Source organism: Halichoerus grypus, chromosome 14 (genome assembly GCF_964656455.1).
Source record: "Halichoerus grypus chromosome 14, mHalGry1.hap1.1, whole genome shotgun sequence".
Classification (NCBI taxonomy): domain Eukaryota; kingdom Metazoa; phylum Chordata; class Mammalia; order Carnivora; family Phocidae; genus Halichoerus; species Halichoerus grypus.
The window spans coordinates 73280707-73302629 of NC_135725.1; the positions used below are offsets into that span (position 1 = coordinate 73280707).

At 44.0% G+C, this 21923-nt stretch overlaps 1 long non-coding RNA gene across 1 annotated transcript; it reads right to left on the minus strand.

Annotated features, from left to right (window-relative positions):
• Positions 1 to 269: 269 nt before the first annotated feature.
• Positions 270 to 20234, minus strand: LOC144380055 (uncharacterized). The gene is made up of 2 exons (XR_013443797.1): positions 18039 to 20234; positions 270 to 672 (listed from the first exon to the last, which is right to left on the minus strand). It is a non-coding gene; the product is annotated as an uncharacterized LOC144380055 (long non-coding RNA).
• Positions 20235 to 21923: the final 1689 nt, after the last annotated feature.

Below are 21923 nucleotides of genomic sequence, written 5' to 3' on the forward strand. Positions count from 1 at the left end.
GGATAAATATTGTATGATTTCATTCACATGAGGTACTTAGAGTAGTCAAATTCACAGAGGCCGCAAAAAGAAGCCGCATGGGGGTAGAGGGGAAGGGGGAGTTAGTGTTTCAGGGGTAGAGCATTTCGGCTTTACAGGATGAAAGAAGTTCTGTGGACGGATGGTGGCGATGGTTGCACAACCACATGAATGTACTTAATACCACTGAACGCTACACTACATTTAAAAAGGGTTAAAATCTTTTTTTTAAAAAGTCAATGACAAAAAAATTTGAGGTGCCAAATTTTATTTTTATTTTACCAGACAAGCATTAACATGTAGGACTTTCCATATCAACTTTGGATCCTGGTGACTCTGTATGGGATTAGAATTATAGGAAAGGTCCCTTGGAAAGCCCCATCCCCCAATCCCTGAGACAGGAGAGGATGGGATCCCAAGAGAGCCCCGAGCGGGCTCTGGGGCAGCCAGGGGTGTGGGAAGGAGGAAGACACAAGGGAGTAGAAGGTGAATACCGGTCCACTCTCTCTAGGGTTTTTCCTCAGGCTGCCCTTTGCTATGTCTGCTTCCAATGTCAAGTTTGGAGTTTGCCCAGTGGGTGCCCATCTGGGTACTAGGCCAGAAGGAGAAGGGGACAAGGAGGCTGGTTACCAAATACTCTGGAACTCTTCTTTTCTGGGGAAAAAAAAAAAAATCCCTTGCTTGATCATGACACTACTGAGCAGAAATGATGTACTGTTTTTCCCAGAGTCTGGCTTGGGAATACCACTAGCACATTTGCAAATGTTAATTGCTTATATGTGGTATTTCAGGAATGGTTTGAATATCTCATTGTAATGAGCTTGATATACTCTGGTGTTAAACTTATTGCTTGACGTTTGCATGAACAGGAATGATTTTAATGTTTGAAGACTTTGTTAAAAAGAAAACCACATGCCCAAGATGGTGTCGCTTAGGCCAAATTCCCAAATGGGGGCTCAATACCTAATCTAATTGCAGTTTCAACCTCCCCAGAAATGTAGTCTTAACCAGTCAGTCAGGAATTTTCCCAGGAGAGCCAAAGAGTCTGTCACTGGAGCCCTCTATCTCCAAAGGAAGAGGAGATAATCTGCATGATAAGACCCCTTGCTCTTTCTTCCCCCTAAGGGAAAGCGACCTTGCCTGGAACAATCCTGTTCTGCTACTAATAACTTTCTTGCCCCATCTTCCTTCCCATAAAATCCTTCCCTTTTGTGCAACTCTTCAGAGTTCTTCTCAGCTTGCTAGATGGGATGCTGCCCAATTCATGAATCGTTTAATAAAGCCAATTAAATCTTCAAATTTACTTGGTTGCATTTTGTTTAACACTTCCAAGTATGCTGATTGAAAAACTGTGTTTGAAACAGATGAAAGTGAGTCCCTTTATAACACCCCACTGCACGTTCACACACAGCCACCCCTCCCCAGCTGACATGACATCTGAGAACACCACAAGCCACCTGAAAGGAGCCACACTGACCCTCCCAGAACAGAGGTGTCCTCTCAAGCACATCTGTCAAGACCGGTAACAGGGACCTGGCTCTGCGGAGAAATGCCTTGCCGATCGATGACTGTCTCTAAGCCAAGCAGAGGTAGACTTCTCGTTCTTGGACGCTCAGTGACGCTCAGACCCGTGTGAGAAACAGTAGGATTATTCTGCCTTCTCTAACCCATCTCTGCCTCCCCCCAAACACACACACAAACCACACACCCGGCCTGAAGTTAGTCTGGGGAACGAACGTGGGTAGCAAATACACTGCGCGTGGCCGGGCTCGAGCCAGTTGTTCTCGGACCAGCAAAACGAACGAGGGTGGGAAGGGTGGCTCAGTACAGCAGGGAAGGCCCCACGCACAGCAGTGCCCTTCCTCCCCATCTCCCCCCGGCACGTGCTCTCCGATGGGACTCAGACACCCCGTGATCCCACCAGTGGACGCTGGAGGAGCAGGTGCGGACTCGGGAACAAACTCCGGACACCTGACAGACCGACGTTCAGGTTCCAGCGGGCACGGTATTCGCCCGTCTGTCCCCTGACCTCAAGAGGTGGGGCAGCACCAAGGGAGACTGGGTGTCTGTCACACACACACACGCAGCCAGTCACCTGCCCCACTTGAGGAAGTTTCAGCTGTGGGCCTGTTTGTTCCACAAACCCTGAAAGGAAGCCTGCTGACGGCCCATGTCCGGACCCAGGATCAGCCCAGGACCCCAGGCAGCCACCCACAGGGGGGACACCCAGCAGTGACAGACACGGTTGCCGAGGAAGCCCACAACAGACGGTGTGTGATAAAGACCAGCTGACGGTGAGCCCCGGATCCCTGATCTTGGCAAATAGTGCCATCTTCAAAATAGGAACACTTTATTCGATTATTTTGCAATGGACTTCACTACAAGTTTTGCTGGTTTCTTTGTTTACGGCTGGGCTGTTTTTGGGGTTTTTTTTTTTTTTTTTGTCCTATGTCTTCCTCTTCCCCCCGCCCCCACCCCCTCCTTAAACTTCTTCTGGTAGGTCATTGAGTATCCCCTTCAGAAAGTTTTCCTGGATGGTAAACTTTCCGAATCTTTGCATGTCTTAATATGTCCTGATTTTGCTTTCATAATGTAATTATAAATTAACTGGGTATAGAATTCTGAATTCAGGGACGCCTGGGTGGCTCAGTCGTTGGGCGTCTGCCTTTGGCTCAGGTCATGATCCCGGGGTCCTGGGATCGAGTCCCACATCGGGCTCCTTGCTCAGTGAGGAGCCTGCTTCTCCCTCTCCCTCTGCTGCTCCCCCTTCTTGTGCTCTCTCTCTCTCTCTGACAAATAAATAAAAATCTTAAAAAAAAAAAAAAAAAAGAATTCTGAATTCAAAATACTTAAGAGATAGTTTAATGGGGTATGGAATTTTCCCTCAAAATTTAGCCTTCTCACGATAGCGTTGCAGAGAACCCCAGGCCAGTTTGGTTATCAACTCCTTCCACGTGGTGTGTCTCCCTGACCCCCACTGCAAGCTTTGGGGATTTCCTCTTTCCCCTTGGAATTCAGAAATTTCGTGAGGACGTAATTTTCCATTATTCTTGCCCAGCACTCATTGGACCCTTTCAATTTGTAGATTTGAGCCTTTCTTCGGCAGAGACATTTTTTTTTCCTTTTGGTTCTCTGACTATTTCATTCTCTCAGTTCTTTTTATGTATAACCCTTCTGGAATTTATGGTAGGCAATTTCTAAAAATGTGCCTCTAGCCTCCATGACCCCGTATTTATCTTCCCTTCCTCTTCTTCAGCTTTATCCACTGAATGTGGGAGACCACCCTAATTCACTAATTCCACCTGAGACTACCCTAATTCACCCTGTTCACTAATTTGACCTTCATCCATTCCTAATTCTGCTCTTCAATCCATCTCTTGAATTTTTTTTTTTAAAGATTTTATTTATTCATCTGACAGAGAGAGACACAGCAAGAGGGAACACAAGCAGGGGGAGTGGGAGAGGGAGAAGCAGGCTTCCTGCTGAGCAAGGAGCATGATGTGGGGCTCGATCCCAGAACCCTGGGATCATGACCTGAGCCGAAGGCAGACGCTTAACGACTGAGCCACCCAGGTGCCCCAGAATTTTTTTTTTTTAAGCAGGCTCCTCACCCGGTGTGGGTCTTGAACTCACAACCACTGAAATCAAGAGTCAGACACTCCACCAACTGAGCCAGCTAGGTGTCCCTGTTGAAATATTTTTTATTTCAGCCATCATGCTTTTGATTTCTAAAAACTCTGTTTCTTCTTCTAGAATGGTTTTTATTTCTATAGATGTGATAACTTAAAATTCCCCCAAGTATACCGGCTATCGTATTTTAAAATTCTTTTCTTTCCTGATTAACTCTGTTTTATCAGGAGGTTGTTTGTTTCCTTGTAGTTTGATGACTCTTCTGCTGGTTTTCTCAGTTGTTTCATGATTTTTTTAAAGGATTTTATTTATTTATTTGAGAGAGAGAGAGCGGGGCGGGGGGTGCAAAGGGAGAGGGACAGAATCTCAAGCAAATTCTGCACTGAGTACAGAGCCCAACATAGGGCTAAATCTCAGGACCCTGAGATCATGACCTGAGCTAAAACACCAAGAGTCAGATGCTTAACCAACTGAGCCATCCAGGTGCCCCTGTTTCACGATTTTTGACGGTTATTTTTTTCCATGGGAATCTTGTCTGTTTAGAAGTTTGGATATATTTCCACTGCCTCGGTGAGAATCTCTGCTTTCTTTCTTTTTTTTTTTTCTTTTAAGTTTTATTTTGGTGGGGGGGCCCCTGGGTGGCTCAGTCAGTTGAGTGCCGACTCTTGATTTCCACTCAGGTCATGATCTCAGGGTCATTGGATGGAGCCCCGCACTGGGCTCCACGCTCAGCAGGGAGTCTGCTTGAGATTCTCTCCCTGTCCCTCTGTCCCCCCGCAATCAAGCGCTCTCTCTCTCTCTCTAAAATAAATAAATAAATCTTTTTTTTTTCAGTTATTTTTTTAAGTAGGCTCCACGCCCAACATGGAGCTTGAACTCACAACCCCAAGATCAAGAGTCACAGGTTCTACCAACTGAGCCAGCCAGGCACCTGAGAATTTTGCTTTGGAGTTTTTCCGGAGTTCTAATTAGAAAGTTCACTTTTTTGGAGATCCTCTCTCTCTGGGTTCATGGGGTTGCAGGTGCATTGGCTCCTTCATGTTTTTATTAATCTGATCACATCTGCTTTATATTTTCCACAAATCATCTCTGTGTTGGCACTCTGATAATTCCCTGCCGGGATTTTCAGTACTATTTTTAAATGATTCCTTCCCGCCCCCTCCCCCAGTTTAAAAAATTGACGTCTAATTTACATTCAGTGAAATACGCATATATTAAGTTTGCATTTCTACTTCTAAAGTCCCCCTATAAGTTACGTTTAGCGCTTACTTGTATGTCTTTCCCACTAGGCTTTAAGTTGCTCAAGGGCATGGCAAGTGCCGTGTTAACCAGCTCTCCATCCCTGTATCTGGCAAACTCCTGGTACCTCATAAGCGTTCTACATATTTGGGGAAGGAAGGAAGGAAAGAGGGAGTGGAGTCAGTCACTGTCCTAGGTTGCCAGTGGGCGTTAATATTCGGCTCAGCGGCATATCCTTGGAGCAGGCCAATGTGGAAAAGCTGCAGATCACTCATCTCCCGACACGTCCAATTTCCTGTTCATTCAAGGGCTCCGTGGTTCCTAGATGATATATCCCCAGGTGACTGTCTCCCGAACTGTCTCCAGGACTCTGATGACACCTCACATTCTACTGACTTGCTCATACAGTCGTCTTAAAAATGGATCCGAGCAAGAAACTTTGAATCTGTGCCAAAGGCGGTAATGCCAAAGAAAGCATGTATTAGCCAGTTCAAAAGATTTCTTATGCTTTGATTTTCCCTGGCAGGTTTTTGGAATCAACACTATGCACTCACAGGTAATTTTTAAATCAAATTATTCTTTCTCATCATGGTAGCTACTTGTGAAACTCAATTTGCCAGGATCAGCCACAATGTTGGGCTGACAGGCCAGAAGTCTTAGATGCTCACATGTCAGGTGAGGTGGGCACACATCATCTAAATCGTATTCGCTGCGCCTGCGCACACAGGCTAGCTTACCGACTCCCCGGTCCCTCTCCTTCGTAGCCCTGCTGTGTACCATCTAGGAGACTTTTGGTTCAAGTGACTTAAAATGATCCAAAATGTTGAAAGCAGAACTAGAGTTCATTGGCTCCCATAACCTAAAAGAGTCATTGACAGATCTGACAGAAGGTGGGACTTCGCCAAACTCATACGGGGCCCCAGAAATCCAGTTTCGTCCTCTTGGCTCTGCTCGCTCCTACCTCAGGTTTTCCCCTGACAATTACAACAGGGTCCCCGCAGTGGCCATTCTTATATCCTCCCAGCTTCAAACTCAGTGGACAGAGAAAGTTTCTCTTCCCCAAGAGTGACACAAAAGCCTTTAGCCTGTTTATCCCTGGAGACAAGCGCCCATAGCTAAGCCAACCACCCCACTGCCGGATAATAGGGCCAATAATGAGCCGAGAGCCCCCCCGGGCTTGCCCCGAAGTGTGAGTGTGGGGTCAGCCTCCTCCAAATCTCAAAGACCCAACTGGAGAGGAGTGGTTCCGGATGGAAACACAGAGTAACATTTTATCAGAAGGATAAAGGGTCCAAGGCACAAAACCAGCAGGTGTGATATACCTTATGAGCCTACTGACTCGTAAGAGTCCCTCTCTTCTCATTTAGTGAAAATGCATTTCCACAAATCCTAACTCATTTGACCTGGCCTCCCTCTCCTTTTGATGTGCTAGGATGTGGCTTTGCATCTCTTATCATTCTCAGTAACTCCTTTTGGTTTTGTTGTTCTATTTTTGTGTTTTTATTTTTTTTAAAGATTTTATTTATTTATTTGAGAGAGAGAGACAGCACAAGCAGGGGGCGGGGAGAGGGAGAAGCAGGCTCCCCGATGAGCAGGGAGCCCCACAAAGGGCTCAAACCCAGGACCCCGGGATCATGACTGAGCCAAAGGCAGACACTTAACTGACTGAGCCACCCAGGCGCCCCGGTTTTGTTGTTTTATTTATTTTGAAGTAGGATCCATGCCCGACGTGGTGCCTTCAACTCAGGACCCTGAGATCAAGAGTCACACTCTCTACTGATTGAGCCAGCCAAGCGCCCCTGTTGTTGTTGTTCTAAACTGTATCTCCATGCCCGACGTGGTGCCTTCAACTCAGGACCCTGAGATCAAGAGTCACACTCTCTACTGATTGAGCCAGCCAAGCGCCCCTGTTGTTGTTGTTCTAAACTGTATCTACCTAAGGAGTTATTTATATCCAGGACTGAACACAATATTCTGGGAATAGTCTGACTTAGTGTAGAAACAAGTGGATCTTTCCCCCAGGTGCTGATAGTAAACCCTTGTAATACACTCAAATTTTGTATAACTCAGGTGTATAACCTTTAATGCCCACCTGTATACTTTACCTTGTTAGATGCAGTCTATGGCATGTCTTTTAGAACATGAGGATTCCAGAATACACTATCAATGGCTTTCTGGAGACCAACTCTCCACCTCCCCCAGGAATAATGAACCTGAAGTCACCCTCCGGCTAGCTCCCAGGACCTCTTTAGGGTGGTTTAAAAGGGGAGGTACTGGGCAAGGAGACTCCATGGCCTCCTTAAGCCACACACTACAGTTGTAACCTCTGCAAAGATGTAGGAAGGACTGTGGCTTATACGCCAACCTAGCTTGCAAGAGGTATTTCTGTCTGGCTTAAAGAAAGGCCTACGGGGCCTCAAAAAGGGGGCTTCTGGCTGCCAAGATTAGGAAGGATATTAAGAAGGAGACCTTCAAGCAAGACCCTGAAAGATGGGTAGGTTTTCAACAGGTGAAAATTGGAACCCAAAAGGAAACATGAGATAGACAGAAAAGGGCTTTTCTCTGAAAAATGTGCACATAAAGAAATTTGCTAAGGGATGGAGGTGTCTGATTTGCCATAGACACACAAGAAAGAAAGTCAGAAATTAAAATCAAACTAAAAGGAAAATCCTGCTTGCTCCAAGCCCTAAGCTTTCATTCTCTCAAAGAGCTTCCCTAGGAAATGTTCCAAGCCAGGATGCTCTTTAATTATAGTAAGCCTCCATCCTGAACCCTGTTTTTCAGAGGGTCCTGCATGTTACAATCATATTCTTAAAAATTATTTTTTAAAAAATATATTTTTAGGTAATCTCCACACCCAATGTAGGGCTCAAACTTGCAACCCTGAGATCAAGAGTTGCATGCTCTACCGACTGAGCCAGCCAGGTGCCCCCAAAATTAGATTTATTAATGCACAAAATAGCATTTTCATCATCTGATCATAAAAGCAATGTAGGCGAATTACGGAACCTTTTTTAAATTTTATTTTGAGGAATAAACAGTCTTTATTAGGCTCGGAGCAGGAGTCTGAGAGTCTTGAGGACCTCTGTGTATTTGTTAATTTTCTTCTCAACGTTGTTTTAGGACTGTCTCACTAGCCACTAGCCTTGCAAGCTGTTCTTCCTTCAGGTAATGGGTCTTGGCCTTCTTCCTCTTTTGGGGGGTGGCTGTCACTGCCTGGTTCTTCCAGCCAGCCTCAGAGCCAGGTGATGGGTTCAGGCAAACTTTCCCGTAGGCTACCAACGTACAACCTTGAGGTCAGCAGGAACCCCCTCTGCTTCTTCTTGTCATGGGGCAGTGGAGCCCATCGAACACCTTGGGGTACTTAGGGCAGCCTGGCCTCACACCTTCATAAAGAATGGCTGGGGGCAGCCACAAGATGGGCTGGCAATCATCCTCCTACAGAAGAAAGCCAGGTAGTTTAATTTCTTTCTCTAGAAATTGCCAGAAATGCTGATGCCCTCACAGCACATGACCATGACCTCCTGGCCCAGTGGTACCTGTTTGGCCACGGTGGCTATCAGGTTGTCCTAGGAGTATGCCTGGGCCACTGAGCACCAGGATCCACCCTCTGCCATCTTCCGTGGTCTCCTGGGAAAGTGGAATGGTTTTTTTGTTTTTTTTGTTTTTTAATTTTTTTTTTTTTTTAAGATTTTATTTATTTGCGAGAGAGAGAACGAGAGACAGAGAGCATGAGAGGGAGTGAGAGGGAGGAGGGTCAGAGGGAGAAGCAGACTCCCCGCTGAGCAGGGAGCCCGATGCGGGACTCGATCCCGGGACTCCAGGATCATGACCTGAGCCGAAGGCAGTTGCTTAACCAACTGAGCCACCCAGGCGCCCTGGAATGTTTTAATACAGAAAAACTATAAGGAAGAAAAAGAAAGATCGGGCATGAACATTAAAATTAATTTCTCCAAAGTCACAGACGTGCCCTCTCACACAGGATCCTACTCCTAGCGTTGGCAGAAGCACCCTGTAAGTCTAAACATCCATCCCATGATCAACCCCATCTAGACTCAGGAAATGTTTCTCCATTTCTCTTGCCCCACATTCTTGAAACAAGAGGCAGCAGCTTCCAAATGCCCTGAAAGTTTATCACTGTATCCTTGCTGGCATAAGAGGGAGACACTTCAAACTAGAGGAAGGACTGAAAATGGAAAGTACATAAAAAAGAGAGAAGATAGATTAATTAAATTATTAAATCCCTTCTTTGGGATGGTACGTGATGAAGTACATTTCCCAGAGTGCTGAGTGTCCATATTCTGTTTTCCTTCATGTTTTATCCAATTCATGGCTCTAAAGCTACTCACAAATTTGCAGTTTTTGCAACCATTGCTCATGACAGTTGAGAAACATTTTGCAACATTAACAGTTCATCTGACTTTTAAATATGCAAATAGAGAGGTCTAGATCTAATGCAGATGAAGCATGATACCAGTTCTTTATGTTGGCACCAAAATGAATATTAAAGGCTAGAATCGTGAATAGTTTTATTTTATTTAATAAGATTTAATCAAATCTTTTTAAAAATCAAAAGTCTGCTTTAAGTGATTTTGACTTAAAATATTGATATTGACTAATCATAATTTGAATTTGAATTTTAACAGAGGATTTTGAACAGTTTAGAAGACAACTTATTGAAGATGTACTAAATAATTGAAGATTTTCATTTTAATTGTGATCTACCATTTTTGATAAAATATATTCAAATTGTGTACCCTGCAAACACAATTAAAATAGATTTTTAATCCTACAGGATTCAATCTGGTCCACCACCTGTTTTTGTTTTGTAAATAAAGTTTTATTGGAACACAGCTATGCTGCTCATCATTTACATGCTGTCTGTGGCTGCTTTCATATACCAGTGACAGAGCTGAGAGTTTTCACAGAAACCATATGGCCCACAAAACCTAAAATTTTTACTATCTAGTCTTTCATAGAAAAAGTTTGCCAACCTCTGCTTTGGATGATTACTGCCAGGGGAATACAAATTATGTGAAAATCTTTAATATGTCAACATAATTTGGCTGAGATAAATTTTAAAAATTTATGGAAAATCTATCTGTACATATATTATAAGTTATGCATGTCTATATTTTATTACTTATCCAAGTATCACTGGCTTCTCAACAGAACACCCAGACATGTGCCATAATTGGGAAAGTCATCTTTAATAGCCTGCCAACTTTCAGCTGTATAAAAGTCAGAGCTTTTCACATATTTTTCAATTTTGTATTTAAGAAGGTATGTTTTTCAACATGAGGTATGTTTATTCTTGCCCTGGGCTCTGCAGATATAAGGGGTAGGCCTGCCAGTGTGGGCTCTGAAACATGCCCATGTTCTGCCATATTGAAGCCTGAGCCTGAATGCTGGAGCTTAGGAGACGGACCCTTGTGCCTTTGATGGGGGTTTTTACGGAGGGCACGATCCCAGAACATTAACACACCTCGCCCTGTGCCCTGCTCCAGGTTGGGTGGCCACTAAGACGTTTGGACAGACTCAGTGCCCGGAAGGACTCTTCCCTCTGCAATTGACCAGATGGGACCAGCTTTGACCCTAGAAGCCTGTGTGAGTTTCCAGGCCAGGTGTGTGGGAGACTCTGGCATAGGGAAGAGCTCCCGAGGGCACGGACAGTTCTCCCACCCACACAGGCAGCCCTGCATTTCCTCCAACAGCTATGATCTTGTGGCCACTGCCCAAGATCTTCTCCGCCAGCCCCAGCAAGGGCTCTCGGTGCCCGTGGTGGCCGAGCAGCTCAAAACGTGAGGCTGATGCCTACGGCCCATCCGTCCCTGCTGCTCGGAGAGGCAACCATTCACAAAATGTTGGCAGACTTTTCCTTAACTATGGCCAGATTTAGCAAATAAGAATGTAGGATGCCCAGTTAGATTTGAATTTCAGATAAACGACAGATGCGGTTTCAGGATAAGTATATCCCACGCAATAATACTGTGTATTGTAAGTATGTTCCACGTGTCACCTCTCAGACAAGGCATTTAAGAACTGGGACATGTAAGAGTCATTGCTCTTACGCTGCTAAGGAGACTTTGCAGGTTATGTGTTTTAGGTGATAAAACAAGATGTGTTTAGATGATAAGATGACGGCTGCCCAGCTCATAGACATGAACTTTTATTCATAGTTGGAAAGTCGTGAATTTTTAAGGTTTATCTGTTACCACAGCATCATCTAGACCTTCCTGAGTATTGTATCATTCAAGACGCTGCCCAGATGTCACTCTGGCTCCTTCCTCTTCCATTGTGCTCCTCTTATCTTTTACGAACCCCTTTTTACAATGCTTTTTTTTTTTTAGATTTTTAAAAATTTATTTATTTGAGAGAGAGACAGAGTACACAAGCAGGGAGAGCAGCAGAAGGAGAGGGAGAAGCAGGCTCCCCGCTGAGCAGGGAGCCCGACGTGGGGCTCAGTCCCAGGACCCCAGAATCATGACCTGAGCCGAAGGCAGACGCTTAACCCACTGAACCACCCAGGTGCCCCACTTACAATGCTTACTAAATGCCTGCTTAGTTATCTCCCTCTCGGCAGGGCACAAGAGCCTTGCCTTATTGGACTTTGTGACCATAGCACCTCACATAGGAAGTACTTTAGAGTGTGCTGAATGAAAAAATGGCCAATAATCTCCCGAGACGTTAGAGCCAGGAGTTACCTTCAAATTCGCCTTGGTATCACGAAGGACGGTACCTCTTTAGGTTTTATCTCCATTATTCCTTAAATAAAGGACTGCCTCTCTTTAAATAGGTCTGCAATCTTGGGAAATTCAATTACACATAGCGGTGTTATTTATATAGTGACCGGTAATCAGAAAAGCAAGAGATTACGGGTGACGACATTCATTCTTAGTCACAAATTAAAAGAGAAACATGACAACGACATTTCCACCGGGAGAGAAAAGGTCACCTGGCATTCAGAAGCCCTAATTGCCAAGCTGTGTTTTACGTTCTCATCATCTATACTTTCTGGAGACGTCATTGCTACGGATGCAGAGAGGCTGGGGTCCCTTGTTTATTTCCCTAAATACTTATTACCTCTAGATCAGGGATTCTCAACCAGGAAGTGGGAAGGGTGCACCCCTATCAGAATCTCAGAATGGGGAAAACAACAAATATTTTGATTCTATTTTATTTCTTTTTTAAAGTATTTATTTGACAGAGAGACAGAGTGAGAGAGAGAACACAAGCAGGGGGAGTGGGAGAGGGAGAAGCAGGTTCCCCGCTGAGCAGGGAGCCCGACGTGGGGCTCGATCCCAGGACCCTGGGATCATGACCTGAGCCGAATGCAGACGCTCAACTACTGAGCCACCCAGGCGCCCCTTAGAGCATTTTTTTTTTTTTTAAAGATTTTTTTTATTTATTTATTTGAGAGAGAATGAGATAGAGAGAGAGCATGAGAGGGGGGAGGGTCAGAGGGAGAAGCAGACTCCCTGCCGAGCAGGGAGCCCGATGCGGGACTCGATCCAGGGACTCCAGGATCATGACCTGAGCCGAAGGCAGTCGCTTAACCAACTGAGCCACCCAGGCGTCCCTAGAGCATTTTTAAAAGGAAAATCCAGTGCAGCAAATGAGGTGGAAGAAGCAGGAGAGAATGGACAATGGGTCCAGATAACTGGGTGGTGGATAGAGCAAGATCTCCAGGGAGGTGGGAGGGACGAGAAACTAAACAGACAAGGGAAAGGGGATAAAAGGGACAAAGATTCCATGTGACTGCATTAAGTTTGAGAGTCCCTGGCAGGTTCCTGGGGACTGCAGGCCATCATGGTAATCAGGGGGTAGGTAGGAAACTGGATTTATTTGTGTATTTTTATGAATATGAGTGCCAATGCTAAATTTGTACAAATTTCTGCAGTTTCATACTGAAGTTTGTGGGTGGCCAAAGAAAGTCACTTGGCTAAATTTAGAAACTATTATCTTACTTTGGGGTGAGGCTAACATTTTCAAACTTTTCAAAAAAGTATAACCTGCAATTGAGTTTGTTTTGTTTGGAATATAGAAGTGAAGCCCCGAAGACATTGAATCTGAGATATAAAGGCTCAAATACCAACTGCATTTGTTCCTTTAAGCATTTATATATAAAAAAAATCCATTTGTAGATTATTCAAGTTGATATTACAACGTCTTTTCATTTTCTCATCTTCACAATGTTCTAAAAGACAAGAATTTTGAAACTGGTTTCCAAGAAAAACAAATTCCAACCTCATTCTAGTCCAGCTGCAGGATAAACTCAGGCTAACTTTTCCTTGTGTGTGGAGAGGTAGACCCAAATTTCTTTCCTTTGTGAAACTCGGTGGGCGGGGGCGGGGGTGGGGGCAGAATTCTTCCCTTCCGATCGTCAGTCTTTGCCAGAAAAAGCCTCAGGAAGGGCTTAAGTGATGCAACTTTGAGTTAGTTGCATAAGAAAACATTTAGAATAGCACGTTGGAGAATTTAGGGATAAAGTAGTTCCCTGTTTAGCATAAAGAGAACCGATTTTGGGGGCGCCTGGGTGGCTCAGTCGTTAAGCGTCTGCCTTCGGCTCAGGTCATGATTCCAGGTCCTGGGATCGAGCCCCGCATCGGGCTCCCTGCTCGGCAGGAAGCCTGCTTCTCCCTTTCCCACTCCCCCTGCTTGTATTCCCTCTCTCGCTGTGTCTCTGTCAAATAAATAAATAAAATCTTAAAAAAAAAGAGAACCGATTTTGTACACCATTGTATCATTTCCCTCAATGTATGATGCCAAGCTGATCTGTCTGCCCCTCTGGCTACGTAAACCAAGCAGGGGCAGGCTGTGCCTTCCACATAAGGCTTGTCATGGGGCGCACCCCGTGCTCACATTGATACTACCTTCCTAAGATTAAAAACACACATTTTTTAAACACCAAAATACATTTGTTCTCAAAAATTGCCATTGCTTTGCTTTTAGCCATGATGTTTTCATTAGTATAAACCTGTCTTTTTTTTTTAAGATTTCATTTATTTATTTATTTGAGAGAAGGAGATAGCGCGCCCGCGTGCGCACCAGCAGGGGGAGGGGCAGAGGGCGAGGGAGAAGCAGGCTCCCCGTGGAGCAGGGACGCGGGGCTCCATCCCAGGACCCTGGGACCACCACCCAAGCCGAAGGCAGACACCCAACCGACGGAGCCACCCAGGTGCCCCTAGTATAAACCTTATAATGATCCTAAAGGGAGGGTAGGGGAATGAGATTTGTAAGTTTATAAAAGAGTTGAGAAAAACTAGAAAAATAGAAAAAGTAGTGTTGAGAATGAACATGGGTAGAGAGATAAGGAATAGCTGGCGGAAGAGGCTCCTATTCAAATTCCTGGCTGAAGTTGGAGGGCATATCTGGTTCCATGAGGAGGGTGACTTTACGATAAGCAACATTTTAGTGTGAAGGCACTTTAGATTTCAGGCTTTGGGTCTGAGATCGATGGGCAGGGTTTCCCTTGTCCATCTGACTCTTTTAGGCCCACTTGAGATCATTAAGTCCAGATGACTCCCCAGACCTCTTGTGGATTGCCTGGTGTCAGAGTAGGAACATGGCAAATCGTGAAACTTCCTCTAGCTTTATGCTAATTTCCATCATTTTCTGGCCAAACCACTGTTTACCTGACACTTCTCTAAGATGATGGTATAATATTAGGACCCACCCCCCTAGTTTAAGACATCTTTTTTTAAGATTTTATTTTTTTATTTTATTTTTGAGAGACAGAGAGCGTGCGGGCACGCAGACTCCCCGCTGAGCAGGGACCCCCCCCCCCCCCGCCCCGACGTGGGACTCGATCCCAGGACCCTGGGATCATGACCTGAACCAAAGGCAGACACTTAACCGACTGAGCCACCCAGGTGCCCAAGACATCTTTGACTTCTTCCAAACACCTAGCTAAGACAAATAGCTCTATGGCAGAGACAAAGGAACAATCTTTCTCCCCAAATGATTTTCTAGCTTCATCCTTGTATCAGGGCTACATCCTTAGGATCTTAGGGAAAGAGGAAATATCTATTCACTGGAGGTAAATGTAGAACTTCTGCATCATTTCCTGGGCCGTTGGACGACTGTTCAATAATAGATAACTTTGGATAACATTTATTATATTGCATGCACTATCCTAAGTACTTTATATATAGTAACTCATTAATGCCTCACAACAACTATATGAGAAAGGTATTATTATCATCATCTTTTTTTTTTTTTTTTAAGTAAGCTCTACGCCCAACATGGGGTTTGAATTCATGACTCTGAGATCAGGAGTCGCACGCTCTACCAACTGAGTCAATCAGGTGCCTCTATCATCCTCATTTTATAGAGAGGCCACCAAAGTACCAAGTGCCATGGACTGAATTTGTCCCCCCAAATTCGTATGTTGAGGCCCTAACCTCCAATGTGACTGTATCTGGAGGTTAAATGAGGTCATAAGTGTGGGGCCCTAACCCAGTACTGGTGTCTTTATAAGAGGAATAAGAGGAAAAGATACCAGGGATACATGGATACAGAGCAAAAGCCATGTGAGAACAGAGCAAGAGAAATGTCATCTGCAAGCCAAGGGGAGAGGCCTCAGGAGAAACTAAATGTGCTGACAACTTGATCTTGGACTTCCAGCCTCCACAATTGTAAGAAAATAAATTTCTGTTGTTTAAATCCCCTAGTCTGGGGCGCCTGGGTGGCTCAGTCGGTTAAGCGTCCAACTCTTGATTTCGGCTCAGGTCATGATGTCAGCCCCGTGTCGGGCTCCGGGCTAGACCTGAAACCTGCTTCAGATTCTCTCCCTCTGCGCCCCCCCCCCAAAAAATGAAATGTTAAACCACTTAGTCTAGGGCATTTTGTTGTGGCAGCTAGCTAACTAATATACCAAGACACTAAGAAATTTGCCCAGGATCACAAAGCTCTTAATTGGTAGAGCTAAGATTCAAACCCAGGTAATCTGGCTTCAGAAATCATACTCTCAACCTTCTGTTTTCACCAATGAGTTAAAGCCACACTTCCCAATGGAAATATAATGTAAGCCACAAATGTGAGCCTCATGTGTGATTCACAATTTTCTAGCAATCACATTTTAAAAAACAGAGGCAGTTAATTATTTATTTATTTGACAGAGAGACAGCGAGAGAGGGAACACAGCAGGGGGAATGGCAGAGGGAGAAGCAGGCTTCCTGCGGAGCAGAGAGCCCGATGCGGGGCTCGATCGCAGGACCCTGGGATCATGACCCTGAGCCGAAGGCAGATGCTTAACGACTGAGCCACCCAGACGCCCCTGCAGTTAATTTTAATAATGTATTTTATTTAACCCAACTTACCGACGTATTATTTCAGCATGTAACCAATATGAAGTTATTAATGAGATATTTAACACTCTCTCTTTTGTACCAAGTCTTCAAAATGGAGGCTTTGTTTTATACTTACAGAGCATCATTTGGACGAGCCACATTTCAAGTGCTTAGTAAGCCACACATGCCTAGTGGCTACCATATTGGGCAGCGCAGGTATGAAGCACTTCCGTGGCTCTCCACTGTGCACAAGAGAAAACCAAGACCCGACCCCATGTTTCCAGCCTCAGCTCATGCCTGTTCTAGCTTCACACTTTTTAAGCTCCTTAAATTGGCAATACTTAAATGTTTGCCTTCCATTCATATCATGCTGCTTTTCAGCGTGGCATCCTTGTTCATGCTCTCCCCATTGTCTGGAGGCCCTTCCTCTTATTCATCTGGCCTCTTCCCGCCCCTTGGATGATACTCCACTCAGGTCTCCCCTCCTCCAGGAAGCCTTTCCTACAGCCCACAGCAAATTGGATACCTCTTCTACGTGTTTCCTCATAACACTTCATCCTAATTCATCCTGACATTTAGTTCCTTTTGTTATACTTATTTGTATATGTGTCTGTCTCCCGGATTACACTGTGAGCTCAATAGCAGAGGATAAATACTTTATCTCTGTGCCCAGCACAGAATCTAACACATAATAGGCACCAGTAAACATGTGTGGAGTTAAATTGAACTTAGTACCCATGCTTCAGTATACAGGATTCTTCATCCTGATAAACCAGAATGTTCCCCAAATCATGAAGAAACCAGGCACAGTTCTCTTGCAGGGGAAATATGGGTGGGCACTACCAAGGAGTAAATGTGTATGGAAGAGTGCATTTAATGTCTTTATAGTCTCCATCAGGGTCCTTAAAAAAACATAAAATCAAAGTAAAATCAAATTTTCTATACAAAAGTAGTGTCAAAAGCTGGCTCTCCAAATATCACCTACATACCTGTTGAGAAGACAAAGCTAGTTTATTGCTTACCTCAGTAAGCTTTGAAAAAGCTTTGGCAGTGTCTCAGATGGGGGAAGTAAAGTCAGAATTAAGTGGAAGTTTGATTTAAGACAGGTTTTTCAAAGAAAAGGTGGGAGGGGGGATCTTAGTTAGGATTGGGTAAAAGTCACAATTTCACAGTCCAGGATTGGTGGGAATAGCAAGGTAAGGATTTTAAGGGGAGGAACTCAAGGAATAGGCACAAATTATTGCTTTCCACTCGAAACTTGATGAATATTTCTATAAGATCTTATATGAAAAAATCAAACCATTTACCTACACAGGAGACTCCTGGAAAAATAAAAGTCACCCTAATGAAGACAGAAGAATAGCAAAGTTGTGCTAACAAAGACAAAGGACTCTCACTAAACTGACTTAGCAGGATTCTGGCTAAAATTGGTTTCCTGAGGACAAGCCCAAGGATGAGATCTACTCAAGAAAAGAGCTTAAAAGAATCTGACTAAAGTTGGTCAAGGGGAGACTCTTTGTCAATGGGGAGCATCCCAGGGTCCTCTTGGCTTACCCTTCCTGGCATGGAACCATTGTTTCACAAGCCACAGCAAAAGTGACAGGGTCCCAGTATTCTCAATGTGCCACACATGAGGAAGATCCTCCATCCCATGAGGGGCTGAGCGGAAGAAGAAAGCCCCCACCTCTTGACCACACTGGGACTTAGCCTCAGCAATCGATGCTGTGGCCGGATGAGAGAAGGTGTTGTTCTGTTACTGAGGGATGTTTTGCTTTCTGCAGTGTGGAAGCTGGGAGGGGAGAAAGAGCTATTTTTGTTCAAGTACCACAAACTCTCACCTTTCTTATCAAGTTTTCTTACCTCGATGATCTTCAGTAAATGTTTCCTTATGTGCTGTTTGCCTTTAGGACCATTTCCAGAGTCCTTAAAATTTTTTTTTTCCAGCTTTCACTTTTACTGGGGAGCGGTCAGTGGAGTTCCTCATGCCATCACGCCAGAAGTCAACCTTCAGATCTATTTCTTTTAAGATCCAGGGCTGGCGAAGTTGCTCAAAGAGACTCAAGATGAAGGATAATATATATTAGATTCTTTTTTTTTTTTTTTTTTAAGATTTTATTTGGGAGAGAGAGAGAGTGCACGAGAGAGAGCATGAGCGGGGAGGCAGAGGGAGAGACAGGAGCAGAGTCCCCGCTGAGCAGGGAGCCCAATGCAGAGCTTGATCCCAGGACCCTGGGATCATGACCTGAGCTGAAAACAGATATTTAACTGACTGAGCCACCTAGGTGCCCCAATATATATTAGATTCTAAGTGGTGATTTTATTTATGCAAGGAAAGTATCCAAAACCTTGAAATAATACATGATTGATGATTATATGATTAACAATCCTCGGGGCGCCTGGGTGGCTCAGTTGGTTAAGCGACTGCCTTCAGCTCAGGTCATGATCCTGGAGTCCCTGGATCGAGTCCCGCATCGGGCTCCCTGCTCGGCAGGGAGCCTGCTTCTCCCTCTGACCCTCCCCCCTCTCATGTGCTCTGTCTCTCTCATTCTCTCTGTCTCAAATAAATAAATAAAATCTTAAAAAAAAAAAAAAAAAAAAAAACAATCCTGTTAAGTTAGAGGTTAACTTGTGGAATACCATTAAGGGGGTGATTTGAAAAAACATATATCCAGTAGAGAAGAGAACCCCAAGTGTTATGGTTTAATTGTCTGAAGATTAAATGGTTTTATATCTAAATTAGCAACTCACTTCAGAATTCCTTCCCCCACTGATGACATGAAACATCGTTCTGTACAGCTTGTCATCTGCCGTCTCCTTCATTAATGGGTTAAATAAAACTTTAACTCATGTCCATGATTTCTGTATAAGAATTATGTTTTTAACAATTTAAGAATTTTACTTTCAAACCTCTGCAGTCTCGATTCTGATTTTTTTTTTTTTTTTTTTTTTTGCTACACAAATAGCACAGACCCCAGTCAGTCAGATTAAGGAATAGTTTTTCTGAGACTCTGGCTCCTAAGGTCCTGAAGATTCTCTTAGCAGGGTCATGAGCGCCTAGGGAAAAATGTTTATGGGCTGAATTGTGCCTCCCCCCATCGCCCACCAAATATATTGAAGTCCTAATGCTCAGTACCTCAGAATGTGACTGTGTTTGCAGACAGGGCCTTTAAAGAGGTAATTCAGGTAAAATGAGGTCACATGGGTATGCCCTAATCCAATATGACTGGTGTGCTTAAAAGGAAATTAGGACATGGACACACACACACACACACACACACACACACACACACACACTGTGAGGACACAGAAGACAGCCATCTACAAGTCAAGGGGAAAAGAAACCCAAACTACTGAAACCTTCGTCTCAGACATCTAGTTTCCAGAGCTTTGAGGGAGTAAATTTCCGTCGTTTAAGTCAGCCATTTGTGGTACTTTGTTATGGGAGCTCTAGCAAACTAATACATTGTGCAGGGGAATATTTTGGCTTCCTTGGGGCTGACCATATGTAAGAAATCCTATGCTTTTGGGGACATCATGGAAGAAGTTATGGCTACCCCCAAAATGTATATGTCAGAAGCAATAGTTTCAGTAAGGGTAGGGATCTGCAAATACATATACTGTAAAAGATAGTTGGGCTGTTGGGAGTTTGTCACCAAACTCCCAAAGCCCTGAAGTAGAGAGTAGATAAATTTCCTGTTACCCGAAAGAGGAAGGAGAGAAGCAAAATCAGACAGATTCTTTAGAACTAGTTTGTAAGCCAGTATCATGCTACACAAAAAGGCACACCAGTGCTTTACACTTTACCGTGTTCCTCGATGGTGTGGCTAGAATAACTTCTTCAACCTCAGATCTTCCCAGCAAACATTTGTCTATGAAACTGTCTACATGAAAGTACAGCAATAAAAGGCATCGGGGGGAGAGAATCATTGGGACAACCCTAAACCTTTTTTTTTTTTAATAAGCTTTTATTCCTACCTAAATTATTTTCTCTCATATTTGTTGTTTTTGTCATGAAGGATAGATATGTAGTGGAAATCCTTAGGATAAACAAGGCAATCAAAGTAGACAGCTATGATTGATATACCAAAAATCTTTTGCAAAAGAATCACCACATAAATTCAGAGATAGTATAAAGACAATAAAACATCAATACACTAAAAAACAAACCTATTTGGGGGATCAAAACAACTAAAAAGCAGGTTCTTTGAAAATACTCTGGAGAGATGGAGGGGAAAAAAAAGGCACAACCAAAAAAAAAAAAAAACCATTAAAAAATGACTATACCTGGGGTGCATGGGTGGCTCAGTGAGTCAAGCGTCCGCCTCTTGATTATGGCTCAGGTCATGATCTCAGGGTCGTGAGATCAAGCCGCACACTGGGCTCTGTGCTGGGTGTGGAGCCTGCTTGAGATTCTCTCCCTCTGCCCCTTTCCCCGCCTCTAAAAAAAAAAAAAAAAGAAAGGGGCACCTGGGTGGCTCAGATGGTTAAGCGTCTGCCTTCGGCTCGGGTCATGATCCCAGGGTCCTGGGATCGAGCCCCACATTGGGCTCCTGGCTCAGCGGGGAGCCTGCTTCTCCCTCTCCCTCTGCCTCTCTCCCTGCTCATGCTCTCTCTCTCTATCTCTGTGTCTCAAATGAATAAATAAAAAATCTTTAAAAAAAAAAAATTCTCTCTCCCTCTCTTAAAAAAAGGACTATAATTACCAACTAGGTAGAGATTTTAAAATATTATAAACAACTTTTTACCAATCAGTTTGAAAAGTATTATGTAAAATGATTTAATAGTTAATAACCTTCCAAGTGAAAGTAGAGAGTGAATAGGGAGGGGTATAGAAAACACTGAATATGAATTGTACAAGTTAGGTGACAGCCACATAAGTTTCTTACACGAGTCTACTTTCACAAATGTTTTAAATTTTCCATAAAAGCACAGGCTTAAAAAAAAAAACCCAACAAAAACCCAAGGTACACAAAGTTTTGGAAGGCAGAAAATAAAACAATCGTTTCAAAACAGGCAAGTAAAGGGAAAGAACCAAGTGTTTATCTTGTCTTTCCTATAGAAACTGTACCTCAGAGTAACCAAATAGTTGATAAGGGAAGTTTCTCTTATTATATAAAAGCAATCAAAATAATACATGCAAAAGGCATGATAGAACTTTGTCATTTTGCTATCCTTAAAAATTAATGGATTTACATAATAGTGATCAATGGTTACTACCATAATGACACATTAAGTGTCCAATGCCATCTATGAAGTATTTTTTTTTTTTTAAGATTTTATTTATTTGACAGAGAGAGACACAGCGAGAGAGGGAACACAAGCAGGGGGAGTGGGAGAGGGAGAAGCAGGCTCCCCGCCGAGCAGGGAGCCCGACGCGGGGCTCCCCAGGACCCTGGGATCATGACCTGAGCTGAAGGCAGACGCCCAATGTCTGAGGCACCCAGGTGCCCCTCTATGAAGTATTCTTACCTCCCTGCTTCCCCGTTCAAAAAAAGTAGTTGGGAGGGGGTAAGGAAAGTAGCAGTTTCCAATTTACAGAAAACTGGAGGTGGGGAGACATATTAAAGAAATAACATCGCGGGAACGTACATATTCAGTGAAATTCAGACTGTTTGAATTTTTTTTTTTTAAGATTTTATTTATTTGAGAGAGAGAGAGAGACAGTGAGAGAGGGAACACAAGCAGGGGGAGTGGGAGAGGGAGAAGCAGGCCTCCTGCTGAGCAGGGAGCCCGATTCGGGGCTGG